This window comes from Panthera pardus, unplaced genomic scaffold (genome assembly GCF_024362965.1).
Source record: "Panthera pardus isolate Hobbes unplaced genomic scaffold, ASM2436296v1 HiC_scaffold_22, whole genome shotgun sequence".
In the NCBI taxonomy this organism is placed as follows: domain Eukaryota; kingdom Metazoa; phylum Chordata; class Mammalia; order Carnivora; family Felidae; genus Panthera; species Panthera pardus.
The window spans coordinates 67935877-67954967 of record NW_026526788.1 but is presented as its reverse complement, the minus strand read 5'-3'; the positions used below and the strand labels follow the sequence as shown (position 1 = coordinate 67954967).

General features: G+C 41.9%; 1 long non-coding RNA gene across 3 annotated transcripts in view; it reads right to left on the bottom strand.

Moving 5' to 3' along the window:
• The window catches only part of LOC109272901 (uncharacterized), a 73687-nt gene extending 65178 nt beyond the window's left edge, over positions 1–8509 (bottom strand). For all 3 annotated transcript variants that reach the window (XR_002082656.2, XR_008424924.1, XR_002082657.2), the window contains exons 1-2: positions 8410–8509; positions 7017–7180 (exon numbers count right to left, since the gene is read on the bottom strand). This is a non-coding gene — a long non-coding RNA (uncharacterized LOC109272901). The remainder of the gene's footprint in view (positions 1–7016; positions 7181–8409) is intronic.
• Positions 8510–19091: the final 10582 nt, after the last annotated feature.

The window sequence follows — 19091 nt, the reverse complement described above, 5'->3', positions numbered from 1 at the left end:
GCATCAACTACAGTAGAACTCCACCCATGGTAAAATAAATCGACTTAGAGTTATGAAAAAAGAGGCCAGCTGGTAAATGAATAAAAACGGCACAAGTTCTGGGATAAAATATGTCAGGAATTTCACTTCTCATTACATGAAACAGCAGGCAAATAGGTCTCTGTGGAAATACTCCACCCTTCAGTGAGCACAGTGTGGCTCTTGCTTAAAAAAAAAAAAAAAAAGGAAAAAATAAAAACAAAAAAAAAAATCCAAAAATGCTGCTTCTCTGTAATCATTCTCATTGCCTTATCCATGGCATGTTTTGTTCAGAGTCAGCTTAGTGATGCTTTATAAAGAAGGACCGGAATCCAAGAATATCTCTGATTGGAAATAACTTGTCAGAAACAGGGGGCTCCTCTGAGCTCCCCAGTGAAGCACAAGTAGTCTAGAGTCAAGCTTCTCTGGAGAACATTCTTTGGCGGGCTCCAGGATTCAGCAACACAGCCTTCCCTGGGTTCCACTGCATTTTCTTACCTAGGAATGGAGCCCCAATGTAAGTAACCCTTTGTCTTAGAAAAGTTTAGCCTTCCCCTAGGGGTCAGGTGGCTTCTCTGTAATTTCAAATGTATGTCTGATATGCTGGTGTTGGACATCAGGGAACATCCATCCAAAGCCCATAGGGTCTGGCTAGCTGTGAGGAGAGAAGGAGGCCCAGGTCTTATCAACTGATTTCATGTCTGGGTCTTTGTCTTTCTACGGAAGAAGTAAAGTCTGTGCCTATGAAATGAAAATGCTCCACCTCGCTGGGAGGTGGTCTTAGGATGTCTCCCAAATGAGGTCCATAATGATAGCTCACAAGTGGTCTTATTTGACCAGTTATTTGGCTGGGTGTATAAGTATGGGCCCTTTTTCACAGGTAAGACATTAGGGTCAGAATTTGTAGAACTGTAAGAGGGAAGGAGTTCTCCTGCTTTGTCTCTTGGTCTCCATCTCAAGCTGAGAGAAAAAGCAGAAAGAACTACTTGAGAACAGTGGGGGAGATCATCAAGGACGAAGGCCACACAGAGGCTCCCAAAATACAAGTCATTCTCCTTGTAGCTTCCAATTTTTACCATTTTATGTTTCAGGGTGGGATGAAAATCTACAGATGCTGTCCTTGGATGTGACTAAGACGCAGGATTTGGGGGAGGGCAATATGCAAATAAGGCTACATCAAAATTTTGCTTTCTAAAAATAAATAAAACAAAAGTATTTCCAAGGATCCTGTCAGTTAATAGCCACTAATGAAAGCTCATTTTCTAATTATTTGGAGACGATATAGATAGATAGATAGATAGATAGATAGATAGATAGATAGATACACACACACATGTATATTCACTTTTGTTCTTGAACTTGAATCCAGCAGCCCTGACAAATCCACTTGTTAATGACGGCAGTGTGTATGTCGTTTTGAATTCTTGGAATGTGCACAACCATATCATAGGTAAGTAATGGCAATATTTCTTCTGACTTTCTAATCTCTGTGTCTCTATCTTTCCTGCTTCATATCATTGCCAGGAACCTCCCGTGCCACGTCAAGAGATATGGTGATGGTGGACACCTTTTTCTTGTTCCTGACCTCCAGGAGAGATACTTTCATATTTCACTACTGAGTGTAGAGCTGGCTATAGATACTTTGTACATATCTTTTAACAGATGAATGAACTTTCTTTCTACTTCTAATTTGCTACAAGCTTTTTCCTTAATCCTGAACAGGTGTTGAATTTTATCAAGGGTCAGGCTACTTGTAGTGCCAGGACTCTTTGAAAGGGATTGAAATTATCTGAACTACTGTTTTATTCATTAACTCTTAACTATTCCACCAGCAAATGAGGGCTGTATCTTAATTTTGCTAGCATTTGCTAAGCACTTGGCTACTGTAGTCACTGTGTTAAATTTTCTATACGCTTTACCTTCACTACACCTCACAACCATCCAATGAAGTTGGAACAGAGGCACAGAGAGGTTAAGTGACCCAACAAATAAAGTGTGAAGCTGGGATCTGAACACAGAATCCACCCTCTTGACCATTACTCATTCTACCTCTGTGGGTACAATGGAATATTGTTGATACAATATTGGGATTGAGTTGGAAAGGTAGGAAAATTCAACCCATAATTACCTAAACATGAACAACTTCATTTTGTGTCTCATTTCAGCATCTCACATAACCCTCCTTGGGCCCATTTCCCTTGCCTAGAAGAAAGATCAATATTGTGGTTGACCTGTGGAAAAAGGTGAAGACAACCTGAGACCTCAGCCCAAAAGTATGCCCTGACAGATTGGCAGTGTCTAAGGGTGCAAGTTGAAATGCAGGTAGCATACTAGCCAAGAATGTGCCATCCTTGATCTAATCTAATCTCCATCCTTGATCTAATCTAATCTCCATCCTTGATCTAATCTAATCTCCATCCTCTCCATCTAATCTCCTTGTTGTACAATGAACTGCTTAAGGCCGCATGCCAAACCCCACCAGACCTCAGGTCTTCTTGATTCTAATTTTGCCACTTTTTCTATAAAGTCCTGCGGCCTTCTTCTTGTGAAGCAACATCCTAACCCCTTTCCCTATTTAACACTATTGCTGTGAATAGCCAAAATGATAATGCTCATGAAATGTCACTGAAATCCATAAAGCCTGATTTTCTAGCAGGGGGTTATAAAGATAAGCAGCTATATCAAGCCATTCCTTACTTGCGAGTTTCATCTTTTGGAAAGATTCATTTTGAAGGGAATTATATAGAACATTTCTTCCAGTAGAGCTTGCTAGGCCTTCATCACCATAAAGACCTTTGTTAATTATTCTTACTGGGGCACCACTTAAGAGTCACGCGAACACTTAAGTGCCCACTTAGCAATGGCTGTCTAGTGGCCAAAAGTAGTTAATGCAGCTACCCAAGGTGCCTAAAATTACCCCCAGGAAGCAGTTTTAACACTAGGAAAATCACCCTCACTCATGTAACTATCTAGCAATTTGAGGAAAGAAATCCATCAACTCTTCAGGGTACCATGATCATTTTTATAATTTACCATTAGGGGCAGCAGCTAGCACTTGAATGCACCAAAAATGAGCCTAATTTTGTTTTGTGCCCCATCTCTCACTGCATCATCTATTACAAATCCAATTTGGCAAAAAGCATCATCTTAATGCAAGCATTACTAAGAAAAGAACAGACGGACACAAAGAAGAGAGAGACAGATGTACCTTTGGATGGAAGTTAGGTGTGGAACTTCACGCTACCAAAAATAAACAGTAATTTTGATACCAAAATTAGTCATGTAGAAGGGCATCCAAGGAATAGTCAAGGAACTCAAAACTTCCACAGATGTTGGATAAATTGCTCACATAGAACTCTCTTCCTTCACACACGTAGCTTGAATTTGTTATAAATATTAAAGGACTTTTATCTGGTGTTCTGTTTTACTAGCTGAGAAGGTCAACAGTTGACAACAAAAGTCTTACTTTTTTTTTTCAAGACAGACTTTGACACCTCAGAGGTCAGTTTTGTGCCTGACACAAGGTCTTCTATACAGTAGATGTTCAGTAATTATTTTGTATTGTATAACATAAATTAACATTGACTCTATGTTTAGCACACTAAGTGCTCAGCACACTATCAAAGAACTTCCCCACAACAGTGCCTATTGCACATGAGGTTAGAAAGATTGCCTTCGTCTTACAGACAGTAAAATGAGGTAACGCAGCCCAGATCACACCGCTGGTAAGCGATGAAGCCAGGACTCCAAGTCAGCCTCTCTAGTTCCTAGACATCCTAAGCACTATATTGTATTTTATGAGTATGATAAAATCAGACATTCTAGTCATCAAATATTTGGAGAAGACTGCATATGAATTGTGCTCAATCGTGAGATATGATGGCCCGATGTAACGTGGCTAGTGTACAATGTGTTTTAGCTTTGACCTTTGAAGCCAGCTTTACGAAGGATTACACTGCTCTTGAAATGTCATTTCTGATCAGTAATTTAGGTGTCATATGAGGGCTTGTGCCTCTCACAACCCTCTGCCCTTTTGGATTGTTTGCTATTCAATTTACAAACTGGAAAACAGATCAGTGAAGGGAGGGGAGGGTGAAATAGAAGAGAACATTGGATATAGAGGTTTGGCAAGTAGCTTGGCTACATATACCTACCCCACAACCACCAAATCATGTCCTGCTCTATTATATTGAGGGAAAAAAAGCTCTAAATCATCTTTCTCTGGGAAGCTTCTTCATCATTAACATGAAGACAACAAGGAGAAATTCTTAAGGAGTCTTCTTTTTGAAAATTTGTTCCCTGGGCAACATTCATTCATCTCCCCCTCTTTGATCTATCTGCAAATCCTTGGTGCAGTCTGCTTCCTGCATCAGAACTCAGCGCAAGCATATCATCCTATCACGGACATTAAAGCCCCGCTGAAAAATAACAGTGGAGATAAGAGAAAGTTTCCTTGATTCTTGTTCTAGGTTTTGGGTCCCTCATCACAGAACTATTCAGGCTTTGCCAAGATAAATAATGAAAAAAAAAAAAAAAGCATTAGCCTGGCCCAAGAAAGTTGTCTTTGGAATGAGAGAAGAGTTTTCTCTGTGCACTGTGCTCTCCTCTGTTTCAGTGTCTGCTCACCTTGTACTGTAACCATGTGATCTGGTAAGATCAAGCTGGAAAGAACTCAGCACAGCATGGTCGTTTGGGTGGCCAGCACTACTAATTCATACCAAGGCAAGGGGTTTCCCTCCGCTTCATCGAAGATCAGTACACTAGTTTAGTATGAGGACAGTTTTCCTATCATTGGAGGGAAACCATCTATTTCTCAATCATGCTCAGATTGGGTCAACCAATGAATATGTTTACCAGAGACTGGGAAAGATACAAGTTGGCAATTACTCAGCAGCCAATTCGTGAGAACAAAATGTTTATATCCTCCAAATTAATAGGTATCAGGGAGGTTTGACCCAACATCAGAACTAGGAATCAAGGACCTCATGATCAACACAATACCAGGGACACCTGACCCAAGATGCTTTAAGAAGAGTCCATCAGGATTAACACTACCATGTTCTCCAAATGCTATTGGGTTGTATGAACTGACAACTCTGTTGGAGACCGTGTAAGAGCTGGCTTTGTCTCCAGAGAATTTTGACATGGCCTTTGTCCAAGAATAGTAGAAAAAAATACCTTGTATACTTGGATTCCCAACCCTCAAAGTGCCACCACTGGTCAAGCTAAAACAGATTACAGCAGATATCTCAGGAGTCACTCCTGAAGTTCTTAGGCCATCTGTTACCAAGCTGGCTGCTGCTGGCCAACAGAGGCTTCAACAATGTGGCTAAAAATAAATACAACTTAAAGGTAATAATGAATATTTATCCAATCAGGTGATATTGAGCCTCACACTTACAACACGTTCCCCCTAAATTACCCAGGCTTCAAAGATTCACAAATACTCCTTCCAAAATCAAGTGCTATTTCAGTTCCAGCCAAGACCAATCTTATGGCGGCATGCCCAATCATCACCACCACCTTTGAGAAGCAGTTCCCTTTCTCCAACCATTCTGTGGTCAAGCCTGGGGTTTGGTCACTAAGGCCCATGAATGCTTGGACAGGACGCTCAAACATTTGGCACAGCTCATAGGAACCCCAGCAGTGTAATACAAGGGAGCGGCCACCAGTGTGTAGGAATTCTTCAACTTAATACAAGTAAGCAAAAGAGTTTGAAAAAAGTATCACTCTCAGGTGAACTGAAACATCTCTTATAGGGGACACCCATGGTTCATACAATCAAACAAAAATGACACAATGTTTCAGACAGAGATGGATGCTCATTATATAAACCCCATGAAATTCATTGTTGGAATCATTCCATTTACAGGAGGTCAGGGCTCCCTCTCAAGTTCCTCTGAACAATCTGAATGGTCCCTGCCTTTGGTCTTAAAGCATTTAGATCTTCAAGCATTCATGTAGTTTCCCCAGAATTGAGGGAAATCAGCACATATGACTTGGAATTTTTCCAAGTTCACCTTTTTGTTTTCTTTCTTTTTTTTTCTTTGCATATTGTCTACACAGATACGAAGAAAAGGATTGGAAGCTTCTTCGTGCCTCAGCGCTGACACTTGGCCTTTCTGCCTTACTTCTTGCTCTACTAAACCATTTCCAAGCAAAATTTCCACCTTTCAAGCCTTAGCCAGAAATCAGCAACCAAATGTCTCTGGGGGATATCAAATGCTGGGGTTTGGCAAAAACCTTTGCACGTCTGGTCAATTTGTTTTGTGTTGGAAGGACATTTAATCGATATCTGTCTTATTTGCTTACACATGTATCATCCAAAAGTCATTTTGAAAGAACCATTTCCCTCCCCGGAAACTTTTATACATCTGTTGCTGGATATATAAGAGATATTATAAATTTTCTTGAATCCAGAGAATGACCATTCAAATCCTCCACACATCAAAAGCTTCAGGAAACGCAAGATTTAGGACTGCTCTAAACATATAACATCGAACAAATTTTCCCATTGCTCCTAAGTGAGTAAATGACCCCATCTCTTTATTTTTATAGAGAACAAAAGGCAGCTATTAGACAAAAGTGATGGTATTGACCAATGCCTAACCAACCAGTTTCCCAAATTTCTTAAATATAAAACTTTGCATGTTCCCTCACATCCCCAAGAAAGGACCAGTTCAGATTATAAATAGACAGAAATAATCCCATTTTATTCCCCAAGGAAATCATATTTTCAAAACTCTACAATTTTGGCACAACATTCAGGCCCCATCTTAATCTACAAATATATTTCTGTCACGAGAAACCTACTTAAACTTTGTGTTTCAAATGAGAAGTATGAAAACTTAGAGCAATAAAGAACCTTACAGATCATTCCATTTGCCTTTCTTTCTGTTTCTTTTAAGTCGGTGTCTAGAAATATATTAAGATTTCTCATAAAATAACAACTAGTATTCACTAACAAATTAAACCCAATGCACTGTATGAGCACTTACTTCCATTATCCTATCTAGCCTTCACAATCGCCTTACGAAACATATCCAATTATCACTTCCATTTAACACAGAAGAAAACCCAGGGAATCATACTGCTTATAAGTGACAACAACGGGATTCAAATCTTCTCTGTCTGACACCACGGCCAGGTTCTTTACACCAGTCTGCCTCCAAGGAAAACAGTAACATAAACATATTTCAAAAACTTCAGAAAATAGGACATAAACAACGCATTAATCCACCCTAACACAACATGTTGGAACATTCGGTTATTTTCTTCTATGAAGCTCTCTCCTTACCTGTATAATATTATTGTCTTTATTACTTAAAAATGATTTTTATGAATATTTCCCTGTTTTCTTTTTTTAATATAGTTTACTGTCAAGTCAACTAACGTACAGTATATACAGTGTCTCTTGGTTTTGGGGGTGGGTTCCTGTGATTCTTCGCTTACATACAATGACACCCAGTGCTCATCCCAACAAGCGCCCTCCTCAATGTCCATCACCCATTCTCCCCTGAATGTTTTCCTTTTTTCAACTAACATTATATCAAATATTTTCCATGTTACTATAGAAACTTCATGACAGCTTTTTTATTGGCTGCATAACATTTCACTGGGTAGACAACCATAATTCATTTAACTATTATCCATTTGATTTAGCGGTTAGGTTGTTTCAATGTTTCACTCAATATTAAAAATTTCACCAAACATCTTCCGTACATATATTCACTCTTAGAACATGCTTACAATTGATTCTCAGAAACAAAATCACTGTGTCAAGAAAGGAAATCTCTTAATAGCTCTTACTAACCCACTATATTCCTTTCCAAAAATTTATACCATTATCTGAGACTGCCTTTTTTATCACATCCACATTAGCATTAGACATTATCTTTTATGTGTTTGCGGTGTTTTAACAAGCAAAAATGAAAATGGCTATTCAGTGGTGTGTACAATTGCATTTCTATGATCACTAATGAGATCCAAGGTCTTCCATGTTTAGGGGCCTGGGTGGCTCAGTCAGTTGAGTACCCTACTCTTGATTTCAGCTCAGGTCATGTTCTCAGGGTCATGGGATTGAGCCCTGCATTGGACCCTGGGCACTAGGTGCAGAGCCTGCTTGGGAGTCTCTCTCTCCCTCTCTCTGCTCGTCCCCTGCTCATTCTCAATCTCTCTCTCTCTCTCTCTCTCTCTCTCTCTCCCACAAAAAAGGTTTTCCATGTTTAAATTATTAGATGAATTTTGATAACTCTCATTTATCAGATGAGGAAAGAGAGACTCAACATAAATGACACAACTGGCATTAAACTTGGTCACAGGATCATTTTTTTCCAGTCAATATTTGTTAAATAAATAAACGAAAGAGGAAATGAAGAAAAGAATGAGTACCTCATTCCAAGTTCCTGTCACCAAGCACACTGCTTTCCTTACACGGCTCTTGTTCTCTTCAATTCTACATGATTTTCTTTCCAAGCCTGCCACAATCGAGTAAGAATATTATGAGTTATCTGCCCCCTTCAGTGGAGCAGTACCTCTGACATCATAAACAGAGTATTGGAACAACCTAAACAGGCCAGACTCAGCCTGGTTCTTACTCTCCCTGTATTGAGCGGGACTCTGCACCAGGCACCTGCCACATTTTCCTTGACTATGAAAAATGAGCAAAAAATCATTTCTCAAATCTTTGCTGTTTCCAACTGATTAGGGTTATGAAATTGCCACACTGGGCATCAAAACAGATCATAATTACCCCTATACCCTAATGACACAAAGTCATGCCACTGAATAGTAAGACACAAAACATGATTTGAAGCCCCAGCACCTTTTCTCCCAGACTGACGTGGTGAATTGGAATGCTTCCCACCAATCACTCATAAAAAGGAGAGATACTTAGCCAATCAGTGCCCAGTAACACTGCTTCCTGTGACTTCACATAGTCAGTGGATGGATTAATCCCTTTGTGTCTGAAAGGAAAGAATGTGACCTAACAGAATACAGACCTGGGTCAGATGGACTTGGATTTGAACCCAACCGCTGTACCTTCCCAGTGGGAAACCCTGGGAAAGCTACCACCCAACCGAGGCTTAGTTCAGGCTCAAATATCTGTAACATATGGATTCAAAATTTTACCCCCTTATGGAGTGTTTTTAAGCATTCAAGGTAATAACACTTTATAAATTCTTGCCACGTGGCGTGCATTGTGTAACATGTTCCATAAAGGTCACCAGTGGTTGTTATCTTCACTATTAATTAGTAAACCAGAAGATATTCCTTAGAACCACATCAGGGAGAGTGACAAACGGACTATTTAGAGATGACTTGGCTGCACCCTCACCGAACAAACTCTTTCAGCCCGTTACAAGTGGCCTGCTTCCTCCTTTCAGGGAACTCAGGCTTCGGTAGATGCTAAAGCACGGCTTTGGGGCATAATTTTCTGGGGCTGAGGTAGCTGCTCTCTCTCATACAACAAATACTTCTTGATGCTAAAGGAAATTTAATCTTTTGGTACTTAAACTGAGCCCTGAGTCCTGGACCCAATCTTGGCTCATTATCTCAGACTCCACCTGGCTGTTACTACCCTCAACCTTCCACTTAGGCTCCAGAACGTGGTTGCAGGTGTTTTCAAAGGAAACTGCTACAGGCTGATTCTGGAAACCCTCAGCATAATTAAACACCAGAGATTCACTGAGAACCAGAGGAGCTCCAGGTCACAAATTGCCACAGTGACTGTTTACATGATATTTCACAGAATATTCATTTCTATTCCACAGAGGCAGAAGTATCCCTTTGTTAGCAAACATGCCTGCCTTCATCGCTTGGCCAAATTATTTCTTTGGATAATTGGGAGACAGAGAACTAGAGAGAAGAAACTTGGAGGTGCTTGCTGATTAATGATTAGCTACAGAGAACAGAAGGTCTTCTACTCAGTGGCAGAGGGCAGAGGAGGATAATAGCAAGAAAAGTCCTCTTCGGTCTCACTGAATAATAGATGCAAAGGCTGCAAAGGGACTCGGTTGCCAGGGTTTTGTTGTCTTTGTTTGGGTCTGGTCTAATTTGGTGTAGATTGATAGAGCTTGGTTTTGACTTTTTATTTGCTTTATTTTTGCCTACATGTAAGGACAGTGTCTGCTTCAATTAGTTCCCCTCCCACCTGCCTTTCTCTTAACATAGATGGAGCACCAGCATTTGGGGCCCTGGGTCAGGAACTTGCCTAGGTTTATTCTCAATTGTTTCTTTCCCAAACGTGTTCAGCACAATAATGTCTACTTCGCAAAGTAGTGCTGAGGTTAAAGTAACTCGCTGAAGGAGACAGAAATAGAAGAACCAGAGTAGAGCCTTCTTTCAACCTCCAGCAGGTGGATGCTCACATAAGAATAGGAAAGAAACAAGAACGCTGTTCCAAACTTCATATATCCAAGTCATAGGACTTTTATATCTACTCAGATATAAAGCCTGTACCCAGACTGGATGAGAGGGAGAAAATTCCCCAGAAGTCCAAAAGATGAGGGGTGAGTAACCCATTGTTGTGTCTTTACAGTGGTCAGCACAGAGTCTAGGCACATGTTTCGTGTGTCAGAGCAGATTCATTGGCAATACTTGCCTGAAACCCTGTCTTGAGAAGGATTCTGGAGCCTCTGAATGGCTCAATGGAGAAGAGTTTTGTAATCATTTATTGATGGCTGCTATGGGAAACAGGCTAAGGGGGAGAGACCAAAACCAAGCACGTCATATATTTGCCACCTAAAGGAATCAAAGCTGTTATGCTCGAAAAAGACCTTGAGATGTCCACTTATAAGATAAATAATTTCTTATGTATTCAGGGATATAATTTACAGTATGGTGACTACAGTGAACAATACCGTGTTACATATTTGAAAGTTACAGTACACCTGAAACACATGTAATGCAGTATGTCAATTATATCTCAATAAAACCGGAAAAATAAATTAAATTAAAAAGAAAAAGGCCCTTAGGTACTATTAGGAATGGTGAGAAAGGTAATTACCTCCTTCATCTATTCATAAAGGCAACTCTTCTGCTAAACGCTGTTCCCACTCCCCAACACACAGTTTATGGGCCTCATGTCTTAGATCAGTCTCCCGCTCTCCGGCTTTTCAGCAAGTTTTTCAGGAATTTTACTCAGGGCAAGTCCTTCCTCCAGCTGAATTTCTAAAAAGTTACTTGCAAAGCAGAGAATAATCAGGGGAAGTGGGGAAGAAGAGAAATGTTTTTTCCAAGTGGAACACACAACACTACAACATGACTTTGACAGTCTACTGTTGAAATAGTTTTGGATTATAGCAACTCAAAGAGTTGGCCCCTTAAGCCAAAAACAAATGGATTGCATTTCTCTGTCCCACTGTAGACATGATGCAGGCTTTAATTCATTCAACAAACATCTATGCAACTCTTGTGGTTTCCCAATACTATCTAGGAACTAAGGACACAAAGACACATGTTGACAGTCCCTTTTCTTGAGGAGCTCATGTCTTAAGAAGGCAGATAGCAGACAGAAAACCAAATTTGATAAGGTAAATGCTCTGATGGAGTCTGTCCCTGTTAGCACAGCGAGAAGAAGGCAACCTACTCTGATCTGATGAGAAGAGCCAGGGAAGGCGTCACAGAGAAAGAGACCATAAGACCCACAGAACTGGGTCTTAAAGAATCACGGGAATTTTCCAGATGAAGAGGAAGGATGAACACACTGAGAGGAAGAAACAGCATGTACAGAAGCAGGGAGGGATGAGAGGAGAGAGGGAAAATGAGTTTATTTGGCTGCTATTTATTTTCCCCTCTTGGGAAGGGATTGGATGGGAACCAAATTGGACCAACTTATAACGGGCACTTCATAATCAAAAGGTGATATGTAACCTTTCTCCCCTGGAGTTCTGTTAAGTCCTCTGCTGTATGCCCAACCACTTTACCCTAAATACCTATAACAAATCTGAGAAAATAAAATTTACCAGGATCCCTTTGAGGGACAGCAGTGCAGGTGTCCTGACGAAATTCCTTGGGTAAACTGCATGAAGCTAAGATCCCAAGGAGCTTAGTAAGTGGGGAAATTCAGGTGCCAGAGAATGGGGAGTCTTTTGTACTAGAGATGAAAGAGAGAGAGAGAATAAGGGAGAAAGAGCCCGTAGCATATAGGTAGTCAGGCGCTCTGTGAGGAGACCCCCTCCCTGTGTCCCATCAGTAATGCATACCAAAAGGTAAAACAAAGATATAGATAACTCCTTAGGTCAGAGCAGATTCCTTGGAGGAGTTGAGCTGTTTTCTGGCAACTGAGGTTGGAATAGGAGCAGCCCATAGGTGGAGATAGAGAGAAGCATGAGAAAGCAGGAAGATGCCAGATGCCCCACAGGCTGTGGAATTTCACCAGATCTCAAAGGGGCAAGAGACCTCAGCTGACATCTGAATTATAGGTCCTATCCTCTGAAGTGTGGAAAATACAAGCGAGGAGGAAGCAGGGTTGGTTAATCCTGCCAACATCCCTGTTTCTATCTGAAACTGTTTCAGTTCTGATGCCTTAAACAAATATGAACAATATCTTAAAACAGCCAAGTGACTTAGGCTCACTCACTTGGATATACAGTGAATCCTGGGGATGTTGGACTTGAGAAACAGTGACCACCTAGGCAGCATCACTAAAGAGGTATGTCCGACCCAATAAGCAGGACAGTACAATGCGGAGATTTATGCCAAACTTCCTAGAGACTGGGCCACATGAGGCCCAGCCTCGGAGATGCCTATTTCTTCTTCTAAAGAACTGGCCCCCTCCACCAGCGCTAACCGTAAGAACAAGTTCATTAAAAAGCAGTGAAACAAACAACCGCAAAGACTGTTGTGATTAAAAGGTCCGCTGAGTTCCTCTTGCTGGTTGGCACTGGGACCCGGCAAGAAGGAGGCAGAATCCAGAGTAATGAGGATTTTTAAAGCCCTTTGCAAATTGCCTCAGATCAAAATACTTTATTATCATAATCACTCCCATTGCCAATTTGGAAATGACAATCTGGAATGACAAAGTGCTCTTTAAATGTTTAAAAACCAAAAATCACAGGGAGGAGGGGCTTGGCAGAAATCTGCATTCTGCTTAAAGCCATAAGTCATATTTAGACTTTGCCTTCCAGAACGTCTACGGGGTGTTCGGTTTTATCGTACTGCCAGCAGCTACATATCTTTCTTTCTTCCGTTTTTCTTCCTTCTTTGGCAGCATTCCTAGAGGGCTGCTCATTCCCAAGTTCAGAGGCCCTTCTCGGTTGTTCACTTTCACATGGTCTTAAATGCAAAGATTTGCTGCAAAGACACTGTCACCTCCTGGCTTTCCCCTCCTTCTCCCAGAACGGTGGAGCACAGGAGAGAAGAAAAAGGAAGAAAAAGAGGGCCAATAAGGTGGTTGGTTGATGGAACCATGGTGAGGGCGAGCTAATCGGAAAGTCAAAGGGAATTTTGTTAGCATTCTGCTCTGTGGCGGGCAGCATGATTCCTCTTCCAGAGCCCCTGAAAATTCTGGGTAAAATCTCCATTTCTTATCCAGGCTCGTGGAGGTAGCACCCCAAGGCTTCAAGGCAGGGATGGGATGAGGAGAGAAACTGCCCCAGGGAAGGTCTGCCACATCCGGATCATATACACTGTGTAGACACCGCTGAGAGAAAGCCCAAACCCCGCAGCCTGGCATGCAGGGCTGGCCCAGTGGTGGGTGCCCTACGGGGTAACTTGTTTCCGACCTCACAGGCAAAGTCACAGCCTGATCCCCCTGCGAAAGGAAGCCCAGTGGCCAATATCACAGCCTCACAAACCAGCCCCGGATCTGCCTCCCGTTTGCCCTTCCAGATGGACTGTGTCAATCTTACCTTCCACTCCAGCACTTTGCTCACGTCATGCTATGCTTTCTCCTCTTTGCCTCAGGACCAGCTTTCCGCTTTCCCCCTAAGATCAGAGCCCTCTTTGCACTGTCCCCATAGATCAAGCCTATACTGGGGACACTTTTTTTCGAGCAGGGAAATTTGTTTTTAGTATAGTTGACACACAATGTTAGTTTTTGGATGTACGGCATAGTGATTCAACAACTCTGTGTGCTGTGCTCCACTCACGGGTGTACTCACCATCCCTCGCCAGACAACTGTTACAATATCATTGACTACATCCCCTAGGCTGTGCCTTCAACGCCCATGAATTACTCATTCCCTAACCCAGGCCTGGGTCTCCCCCTCCCTGTCACCCATTTTGCCTGTCCCTCCACCCCCTCCCCTCTGGCAATCATCAGTTGGTTCTCTGAAATTTTTAGGTCTGATTCTTCTTTTTGTTTGTTTATTCATTTGTTTTGTGGTCTAGATTCCACAGGAGAGTGAAACATGCTATTTCCCTTTCTCGGTATGACTTGTTGCACTTAGTCCATCCATGTTGTTGCAAATAGCAAGATCTCACCCTTTCTTTTTTTAAATTTTTTTAACGTCTATTTATTTTTGAGACAGAGAGAGACAGAGCATGAACAGGGGAGGGGCAGAGAGAGAGGGAGACACAGAATCTGAAACAGGTTCCAGGCTCTGAGCGGTCAGCACAGAGCCCGACGCGGGGCTCGAACTCACAGACCGTGAGATCATGACCTGAGCCAAAGTCGGACGCTTAACTGACCGAGCCACCCAGGCGCCCCAAGATCTCACCCTTTTTATGGCTGCATAATACTCCATTACATAGATCGATCAATCTATCTGTCTATATGTCTATTCATATCTTTATTTCACATATATTCCATATATATCTATATTCCATGATATAGATCTATCTACCTTCTTTATCCATTTGTCTATTGATGGACAGTTAAGTTACTGCCGTATTTTGGTCATTGTAAATAATGCTGCAATAAACATAGGAGCACAGGTACCTTTTTGAATTAGTATTTTCAATTTCTTTAGGCAAATACCCAGCAGAATTATTAGATCATAAGGTATTTCCATTTTTTAATTTTTTTTAATATTTATTTGTGAGAGAGAGAGGGTGAGCAGGGAAGGGGCAGAGAGAGAGGGAGACAGAGGATCTGAAGTGGCCTCTGCACCGACACCAAGCCGCCTGATGTGGGGCGTGACTTCACGAACAGTGAGGTCATGACCTGAGCCGAAGTTGGACACTCAACCGACTGAGCCACCCAAGTGTCCCTTTTAATTTTTTGAGGAAAACTCCATACTATTTTCCACAGTGGCTGCACGAGTTTGCATTCCCACAACAGTGCATGAGGGCTCCTTTTTTTCCTACCTCCTTGCTAACAGTTGTTATCCCCTACCTTTTTTATTTTAGCCATTCTGACATGTGTAAGGTGATATCTCATTGTGGTTATGATTTGCATTTCCCTGATAATGGGGAAGCTCACTTGATTGCATACTCTGTCCAGACCACCTTTTTCGTTCTCTGCCTTTCTTCCACTCAAGATGCCACCCTGAATTGCCCCTTTGCAATATGCTGCCATCATGGACCAACCCCCGTCTAGTCCTAGCCAACCCCTAACTCTGATCCTGACCTTCAGTCCTCCACTTATGAGGAAGGCAAGTAGAAAATCCTCAGCACTCCCTTCCAACCTTACCTCCTAATTCTCATTAGTGCATCGTTGTGCTCCAGCCACACTCTTTTCTTCCAATAAATCACAATTCTTCCCAATTCCAAGCTTTCTCACACTCTATCACGCCAGCCAAAAACACTCCTTTCCCTCCCCTTTTTTTAATCAAAAGCCTGCTTATCCTCCACAGTGCAGTGTAATCCTCATCGCCATCACCAATCATTTCCCAATCAGTCCATGTTCAGGCTGCGGATACTGACTTCCTAGGAAATGTATCCAAAACATGTCACTTCCTGTTAAGTAGTCGATGGTCTCTAGACCTTGCACTGACTCTAGTCTGTGGCAGGCATTGCCTCTTTCTGGAGAAGCTCACTGTCTACCAAGAGATAAGAAACACAAGTGTGCAAATGACATTGGTGTGTACACAAAAGAGGAAAGGTATAAATTAGCCACTGATATGGAATTGTATCAAGTGTCTATGTTTCCTGGGAAGCAGAAGAAATACTCGGTTAGACTAAGAAGAAAGAATCAACCACCTCTTTTGAAAATGACTGCTCCTGATGTGCCTGGATCACAAACAAAGAGGCACGAGTTATCAAGAATGCAGAGCTATTAGAGGCCAGGGAAAAATGTTTAGACCCCAAGTCCTGCCTCCCTACATCATTTACTTCCCACTTTCTATTCCATGAGAATCTTAGCTCACTTGTTTGGAAATAGTTGTATGAGCAGTTGATGTGAGCCACCTGTCACTCCCTGGTCCTCCTCCCCCTGGATCAGTTGGTGCTGAACAAAGGGAGGTGATTTAGCTAGAGCTATGAGACTTCCTACCCTTCCTACCCTGCTGCACACACAACCATCAGTCAGCCATTTTAAAATGAAGGTTGTGGTAAAATACACTATTCCAACAAGTCAAAGTCGCCATTAATTGTAGCATTGTAGGTAACGACGATTAGATTCATCATGCTATACAATAATATTATTTAAGTTACTGCCAAAGGCAAGAATATCAGTGAATCTTCAAAAATAATTCCTCTTCCACTCACTCCCCTCCAGCCCCATCTCCCTCCTTGCAGTTTCTCAAACTCTCCAGGCACTCTCAGATCTCAGAACAATTGAACGTGTTCTCCCTACCTAGACAGAGCCAGCTTGCACAAGACCTGTGTGGAATATTCTGTTACCTGTCCCTCTGTTTCCACTGCCCACCACTCAGCTTCAGGACCTGCTCCTTACAGACAACATTACTCACACTCCCTTGCCTTCTGATTTCTAGTTGGGTTGACCAAAGGGAAGCACTGGCAAGAATTAGAGGTTGGAGAGAAAGAAGGTTGGGCTATTCTTCCCTCGGCTCCCTTCCTGTCAGACACAATTTGGCACTGGCTATGGGGATGCCCCGTTCAAGGCCAAAGCTCATGCAAGAAGGGAGAGAGCAGGCTGAGCACTAAGCAAAAGAAGCTCTGGTAATCTTCTTAGAGATACTCAGAGATGAATCCAGGTGCGCAGTCGTCCCCTAGTTTTTAGCCAGAATCTTGTATGGAAGAGTCTCTTTAGGACCACCCCACCCCCCGCCAGTCCTGTGAACACAAAAGGTTACAAATCAAAAATTCAAATTGGATTAAAAAAAGGATTAAAAACAATTACAAAGGAACTTTGAAAGAAACGATCTCTTCTTCCTCGTTGTCCTTGAGTTCATCACTGTGCTCATCCAAGACCAAATGAGGGATACCAAATAACCAATATTTACTCATTCATTCATTCACTCATTCATTCATCCATTCGTGTATTTGCCTGATATTTATTGAATGTCTTTCATGTGTCACACACTATGATAGTCATTAGCAATATATTGGTGAATAAAGTAGATACACACCTGCCTTCCTGGAACTTCCAAACTTGTTGGAGATCATAGACATTTTTATCTTTTTAAAATACAAAATGATAAATGGTAAAAATGACATAATAGCGAACACTTGCTGGTTTTGTCTGACTGGCATCCATTTTCCCTTTTGATAACTGCACCTCCTCCCCCATTCATAGTCCCTGTCATTTGGGGAACTCCCACTCTAACATTCTAGGTGTAGGGTGGGAACCCACGCTTGGCCAATAAGGATATGGCCTCACCTCACCTCAGTGATTCATTCTGTTCAAGGTGTGAACATCACCCAAGCCAGGTTCTTCAGAGCCAAGAGCATCAGATGTGGGAGCCATAATATTGCAAATGGTAGCTCTATTTCCACTAGTATTGTGGAACTGGTGGGATGTAAATGTGAAGCCATCTTGGGACCATCTATCGGGAAGAACCTTCAGGGAAAGAATCAATGTGAAAGAAAGTAGAGCTAAAGTTAAAAAGAGGACAGATTACAATGGTTGGATTTAATATCCTAGATCCAATCATCCCTGAACTGCCAAGTTACATGAGTTGATTCCCTTTACTGAGTAGTCTAGGTTGAGTTGGGTTCTATTGCTGTGACCAATACTGTTCAGAGGGCAGCATGCAGGGAGCTAGGAAAGAACAACAGGAAAGAACAAGGGGAGGTCTCTGCTGACTTAAGAATTTGGAGAAAGGCAGATGAAGGCCCCTAACACTGATTAAGCACCACATAAAAATTCTATTGTGTCTAAAAGCAATTACAGTTAAAATTTATTTTTGTTTTGATTTCTAATTTGGGATCTATTCCCTGTCCCTGCCAAATTGCTGTAACTTGGGTTAATCATTCCTTCTCTACTGTCATGTTTTGTAGTCACCAAAAAGGAGCACTCAACTGGGTCATAAAGTTTATCTGAGTGACCAAATGGACAGGAAGCTGTCTTCATATCTGAGTGCTTACTTCTTTTTAAGTCTATTTATTTATCTTGAGAGAGGGGGGTGGGGAAGGGCAGAGAGAGATGGAGAGAGAGAATCCCAAATGGGCTCTGCACCATCAGCACAGAGCCCTATGCAGGGCTTGATCTCACAAACTGTGAGATCATGACCTGAGCCGAGACCAAGAGTCAGTTGCTTAACCGACTAAGCCACCCAGGCACCCCTAGAGTGCTTACTTATAATTTAAGAATTCTCCAAGGACCTGGCACTCAGCAAGTCGGTATTTTTTTAAGACCTCAGGAAAGGACAAATAAAAGTAAGAATGCCTGGCTTCACCCATACTCAGCCGCTGGCAAATACAGCACAACACTTCACCACTTGAGCAGCTTTTTAAAGCTGCTGACATCTGGATAAGAGTTATTATAACAGACAAGAAGCACATGGTTGTTTGATTTGTATCTACCCCCAGATTTCTTCTGGATCAAAGATAGATGAATGGGTCTCTCCTGTGTGTGCATAGCATCTTTACACACACACACACACACACACACACACAATCACAATTACAAAATGACATTTTACTTCTCAGACTTGAGATTGTATTCCTGTAAGCAAGGAAACCCTAGTTTTAGATTCCTTCCCTAGAGACTCTTTGTCATGACCAAGAAAGCAACTAAAATCCACATAAAGCCAAAAATTCAGCTCAGGGCCAGCTCAAGGCCA